The following is a 6,949-nucleotide window of genomic DNA, read 5'->3' on the forward strand; positions in this document are numbered from 1 at the left end:
CTACGCAGTGATCTCCCATACATGGTTTATTCTTGCAGATTTCGTCAATTTTATAAGTGTGTATAAATGATGGATGCAAATGCAAGAATTATACGTATATTGTCATATTTAACGAATATCATACACTTCGTGAATTTCAATGCAGCCAAATTGTCAAATTAATTCTTTACAAATATCAGTTTATCCGATCAAGACAATGCCTAGCACAAACAATAGTTTTTTTTATATATTTAATTATTTGAAACAAACAATAAAGGTTATCTACCAATACTACGAAATAAGTTTATGCCTAAACAGTCGGTGAATGAATCAAGTTGTCTGGTTCAACGTTTGCTGTTTTCAAACGTCACTTCAGATTAAGGTCGATACACACCCGTGGTCTAATATTACGTTTGCTATATATACAATATTAGACAACTACACCACAGCAAACAGACATTTATCAAACAGACAAGCGTGTATGTTTGATTCATTAAATAAAAGTAATTATATTGTATAATTCTGGTGCCGCTCCGAAACTAGTGCGCAATGGTTTCGCTATGTCAAGTGTATTGTTATAAACAACAGAAGAAGTTTGTTTCTGTCACTGCGTGGCCGACCAGTGACCTGTATACCACCCATGCATGTTATGTGTTAGATGGTCAGAAACTACTGCAGGTGTACAGATATGGCATGTTGCAAGAAGATCCTGAGTTAAAGTTCTGAAACAACTTTTGTCCGTATCTGCGCTGGTATCATTGGCGTTGTTTTCCTGGACAGAGGATCTCTCCACAGCTGCAAACTATCCAGAGATAAGAGCTTTCTCGCCATAAAATGAGCTGATGCTAGCGATGGTGACGATAGCTGATGAGAAAATGACGCTTCAAGTGGCATAAGAAGCGATGATTGTTCTTTTGTTTGCCACGGCCTTGAAGTTTGAGGTGAACTTTTTGAAGGGAGTACAGTATTTCCCCTGAACGTAGCTGTCTTTGTGGTGAGCCCGAGTATACCTGGCTCAGATAACACTGGTGGACGAATACTTGAGTCATCTGTCGAGTATGTCGCACTCCTTGTGACAACGTTTGGTGTGGAAGAGAAAACGTTACCACTATAATTGGTCATTAAAGGATGTCCTGGGTTGTGATCGGTGTTCTGGAAGGTATTTATACCGTTGTGGCTCAATGTATGGTCAGTAGGCTGGTGGGTACTGATATCACTTTGTCTCAAGGTATGGCCAGTTAGCTGGTAGGGACCTACATCACTGTGTCTCAAAGCATGGACTGTTAGTTGGCGGGTATTGATATCACTGTGTCTCAATGTATGGTCTGTTAGCTGACGGGTATTGATATCACTGTGTCTCAATGTATGGTCTGTTAGCTGGCGGGTATTGATATCACTGAGTGTCAATGTATGGTCTGTTAGCTGGCGGGTATTGATATCACTGTGTCTCAATGTATGGTCTGTTAGCTGACGGGTATTGATATCACTGAGTGTCAATGTATGGTCTGTTAGCTGGCGGGTATTGATATCACTGAGTGTCAATGTATGGTCTGTTAGCTGGCGGGTATTTATATCTCTGAGTGTCAATGTATTGTCTGTTAGCTGACGGGTATTGATATAACTGAATGTCAATGTATGGCCTGTTAGCTGGCGGGTATTAATATCACTGTGTCTCAATGTATGGTCTGTTAGCTGGCGGGTATTGATATTACTGAGTGTCAATGTGTGGTCTGTTAGCTGACGGGTATTGATATAACTGAATGTCAATGTATGACCTGTTAGCTGGCGGGTATTAATATCACTGTGTCTCAATGTATGATCTGTTAGCAGACGGGTATTGATATAACTGAGCGTCAATGTATGGCCTGTTAGCTGGCGGGTATTAATATCACTGTGTCTCAATGTATGGTCTGTTAGCTGGCGGGTATTGATATTACTGAGTGTCAATGTGTGGTCTGTTAGCTGAGGTGTATTGATATAACTGAATGTCAATGTATGGCCTGTTAGCTGGCGGGTATTAATATCACTGTGTCTCAATGTATGATCTGTTAGCAGACGGGTATTGATATCACTGAGTGTCAATGTAGGGTCTGTTAGCTGGCGCGTATTAATATCACTGTGTCTCAATGTATGGTCTGTTAGCTGGCGGGTATTGATATTACTGAGTGTCAATGTATGGTCTGTTAGCAGACGGGTATTGATATCACTGAGTGTCAATGTGTGGCCTGTTAGCTGGCGGGTATTAATATCACTGTGTCTCAATGTATGGTCTGTTAACTGGCGGGTATTGATATTACTGAGTGTCAATGTGTGGTCTGTTAGCTGACGGGTATTGATATAACTGGATGTCAATGTATGGCCTGTTAGCTGGCAGGTATTAATATCACTGTGTCTCAATGCATGATCTGTTAGCAGACGGGTATTGATATAACTGAGCGTCAATGTATGGCCTGTTAGCTGGCGGGTATTAATATCACTGTGTCTCAATGTATGGTCTGTTAGCTGGCGGGTATTGATATTACTGAGTGTCAATGTGTGGTCTGTTAGCTGACGGGTATTGATATAACTGAATGTCAATGTATGGCCTGTTAGCTGGCGGGTATTAATATCACTGTGTCTCAATGCGTTGTCTGTTAGCAGACGGGTATTGATATCACTGAGTGTCAATGTAGGGTCTGTTAGCTGGCGCGTATTAATATCACTGTGTCTCAATGTATGGTCTGTTAGCTGGCGGGTATTGATATTACTGAGTGTCAATGTATGGTCTGTTAGCTGGCGGGTATTAATATCACTGTGTCTCAATGTATGGTCTGTTAGCTGACGGGTATTAATATCACTGTGTCTCAATGTATGGTCTGTTAGCTGGCGGGTATTGATATAACTGAATGTCAATGTATGGCCTGTTAGCTGGCGGGTATTAATATCACTGTGTCTCAATGTATGGTCTGTTAGCTGGCGGGTATTGATATCACTGAGTGTCAATGTGTGGCCTGTTAGCTGGCGGGTATTAATATCACTGTGTCTCAATGTATGGTCTGTTAGCTGGCGGGTATTGATATCACTGAGTGTCAATGTATGGTCTGCTAGCTGGCGGGTATTAATATAACTGTGTCTCAATGCGTTGTCTGTTAGCTGCCGGGTATTGATATCACTAAATTTAAATGTATGGTCTGTTAGCTGGCGTGCGTAACTTCCACTGTGGTTCGACGTAAGGTCAGTTAGCTTGTATGTACTGATATCAGTGTGGTTCAGGATATGGTCAGGTTGTTGGTTGGTACTGATATCACCGTGGCTCAAGGTTTGATCTGTAAGATGGTTGGTACTGATTTCAATTGGGATCGTTGTTAGATCTTGGTATTGAAACGAAATGACACACCTTCCTTTGAAACATACCTGGCCAAAAAGAAAATAAGTTGTTGAAAGTTTTTTTTCCAAATGTTTGTTATAATTTTGAACTCCAAAAACAAACATTTGCACCAGTAATAAAAGTCAAATACTATTGCTTGTAAAAGTATATGGCTATATGCTCATAATATTAGTAGACGCCATTTACCCCGCCTTTGAATGGCGAGCAGCGTGTTCCTGTGAGTGGGTAGATAATGCGGCGGCGTAGAACAAAGTCGAGCAGCGACCACAGGCAGCCACTATTTCCGCTGCAGTGGAAAACGTCATAGCAGTCACGACTGTACACCTCCTGAAACAAACCAAAGAATACAAATACAAGCAAATTCGTTTTCTAGATTCCACGTGTATTTACAAAACACGTTTACACATGTTTGAATACCATTTTAAGGACATATACTAGCTGGCACTGTAGTGATAGAACGCACCTGTTGGCAGAAGTAAGACGTTGGTCCACGGACCATTTGGCATTGGCGGTCGGGAGAGATGACTGATCCCGGTTGACCAGCAGAATGAGCCGACAGGTACTCGCTGTCAGTAAATCGGTGCTTTCGTAGACAGTTGACTGGCAAACTGCGATTTAAACATAGATCGTTCCATAAACGATTTTGTTTCTACCATGTTTATACTAGTAGTTCATTGCAACGAAACAGACAATAATGGTCAGAATATTTCAGGAGCTTGGACAGCCCGAACAATTAATTAGCTTTTTTAGTTATGATACTAATAACTTTATTTATTGTTTATGAATGAGAGGGACATAGCACCTATCCACGTATTTTTTCATAGCGACCACACTGCAGTTTGAGAACCGCCACTGCGCTGGGGCATCCTCCTCCCCGGGCAACACGACCGTCTTGTTTGCCATCACGTGCCTCGCGGATCCCGGGCACGGAGCGGCATCTTCGAACCCGTCATGATGGGCTCCCAACAAATGGCCAAGTTCGTGAGCGGCGGAAAGGCTGAAGCGAGCGGTGTTCATCTGGACCAGGGAGACTGAGATTTAAAAAAAAAAGATAAAAAGAGCTGTAGTTGGACAGCGCGCTCGACTATACGCCGCTCTATCTGCATTGTTGATGTAATATGTTCCTGTCAAGAATATTAAAATACAAAGAGAAAAGTAAATCAAGGGCAATTATTTGAATAAAGGTTAATGTGGCGTTATGTATCCAAATTGTTTGATGGCCCTGAACAAATATGGGATGTACGAAATTCATTGGATGAACGGTATTTGAGAGTTAAAACCCCAAGGATAATATGGAGTTATTTAACCTAATTGTGTGATGGCCGTGATCAACTGTGTGAATTATGAAGTCCACATTGATTGAACGGTATTTGAGATCCGAGTTAAAATACAAACTTGCCCTAAAACTTTCTAAGTCGATCAAGGGCCATATTTTGTATTTCAGGTAACATGAAAAAAATGTCCTAATTGTATGATGGCCGTCAACAAGTATGTGAAATATGAAGTCAATTGAAAAAATGGTATAGAAGTTATTAGTGAACATCCCAGCTTGACCTAAAACTTTAACCGGACACATTGTCGCCTATTTTTGTACCTATTAAGTTCCCAAGACAATTAGGGGCTATTATTTGTATTAAGGGTGATATGGAGTTAGGTAACCTAATTGTGTGATGGTAATGAACAATTGTGTGAAGTATGTATTGGAAATATAAGTGAAAATGCCGACCTGCCCTAAAAATTTAACCGGACACCGACGCCAAAGCCAAAGCCAATACCGACGCTGGGATGTATAATATAGCTCTCTTTATTATTTGAATAAACGAGTTGTTATGAATAGTCTACAATTTGAAATTAATTTAAACATCGTTATATCATATTTGGTTATTTTCACATATATACATTTATACAATAGCTTGAATTTGAACGACCTCTTACATCACTATATGTTGCTGTTACCTGATCGCCACCTGCTGCAGACGGCCCGAAAATATGCTTGACCCTCTACAGAATTCCATACTTGAGCCCTCGTATGTCCTCTCACCTCCGCCAGCTCATGTCTGTAGAACAGATAAATGTTTCAACGTGTTCGCATACATGCGCATGCAAATACCGTACACATTTGCAAAGCGCTTCTACAACTGCAGTATATATTAAAAGTGATAGTAGGGATACGAAAAACGTTTCAAAAGTTGCATAAGCCCAGATATTTTTGGGGCTCTCTCCTTCAGTGGAGAAACTTTCCCGATCCTGTCAATGTATTGCCCGACCGGGAATAACAGAAAACCTGTGCATAAGGATGGTCAGTCAACGGAAAATCTCAAACCATGATTGTGAACTAGAAACCGTTCAGAAATTTTGATAATTTCCCCATACTCGAGATATTCAGATTCAAGTACACGCCCGTCATTTTAATCATTACTCACTATTTCGTAGTCGAGAAACACTGGGAAACTTTCACTGCCTGGTTGGATTTGCTTTCCGGTTGGGAAATAAGTTGTTTTAAAACAGGAAACATCTTGAAACAGAAGGGGCAACATGGCCTTATTTTGCTCACCCGAGTACCTGGATAAACAAGGGTAACACGATATTGCCAAGGAATTCATCGGTTGACAAAAAGCGGTTTTTGAAAAAAAATACGACTCAGAGGTACATTGTTGCTAAGGTATGTGATGGTTAATATGATAGCAACTAATTGGTAAGGCAGTCAATATTATTTTTTTAGAAAACATGTGGATGCTAAAGAAGTTGATGGTTGCTAGGTAGGGCCACGGTTATTGTATGGTTGCTATTCATATGATGAAGATTGCTAAAGAAAATGAATGTGGTCATGGAAACGGTGTTTTGAAGAACGTTGTTAACGGATCACTCGACAAATCTACATAGACGTAACGTCAAACGGCCAGGACAGAATGGCGTTAATGACGGCAACGGAAATATTTATTGTGAAGTGCAGTATTCAAAATAGTGAATCAAACTTTGGACACCTTTTTAAATAGTACCCCTTTTTAGGTCTGCACGTAAATAGATATAAATTAATGAACTCTATTTAAAGCCGCAAGAATTTAAATAAAATAGACCAATGAAACAGGCATCACCTGCGAATGCACATCTTATACATTTGTACATGTTCTATACCCCTGGCAGAGGCTTTTTGGAGTATTATTCGCAGATTTATTTTAAAATAATATATGAGAATCTAGGGTTTCGGAGAAAAAGATTTTCAAAGATGCCTATATTACCATAAAGTGGACATTAGCCCCACTCCATGCGGCCATGGTCCATTGAACCGATTTTTAGAAACAATCAAGGACCAACTTAGAAATATCCAGAGAAGTTTGGTTGAAATTGGTCCAGTGGTTTAAGAGGAGATGCGAAGGAAAATGTAGACGGCGGACGGATGGTGAAAGTTTACCATCACAATAAGTCGCCATTGAAGACTTCAGTAAAATGTGCACGTTTGAAGAAGATGTTTTAAGCATAAAAAACAGTGATTACTGGTGACTGCACATTTAAATTTAGGTCATAGAGTTCAAGTGACTGGACCTTATTTTTGTATCAACTGACAACTCGCCCCAAATTGGTGTCCTACTATTAAATAGCAAC

Source organism: Mya arenaria, chromosome 4 (assembly GCF_026914265.1).
Source record: "Mya arenaria isolate MELC-2E11 chromosome 4, ASM2691426v1".
Lineage (NCBI taxonomy): Eukaryota > Metazoa > Mollusca > Bivalvia > Myida > Myidae > Mya > Mya arenaria.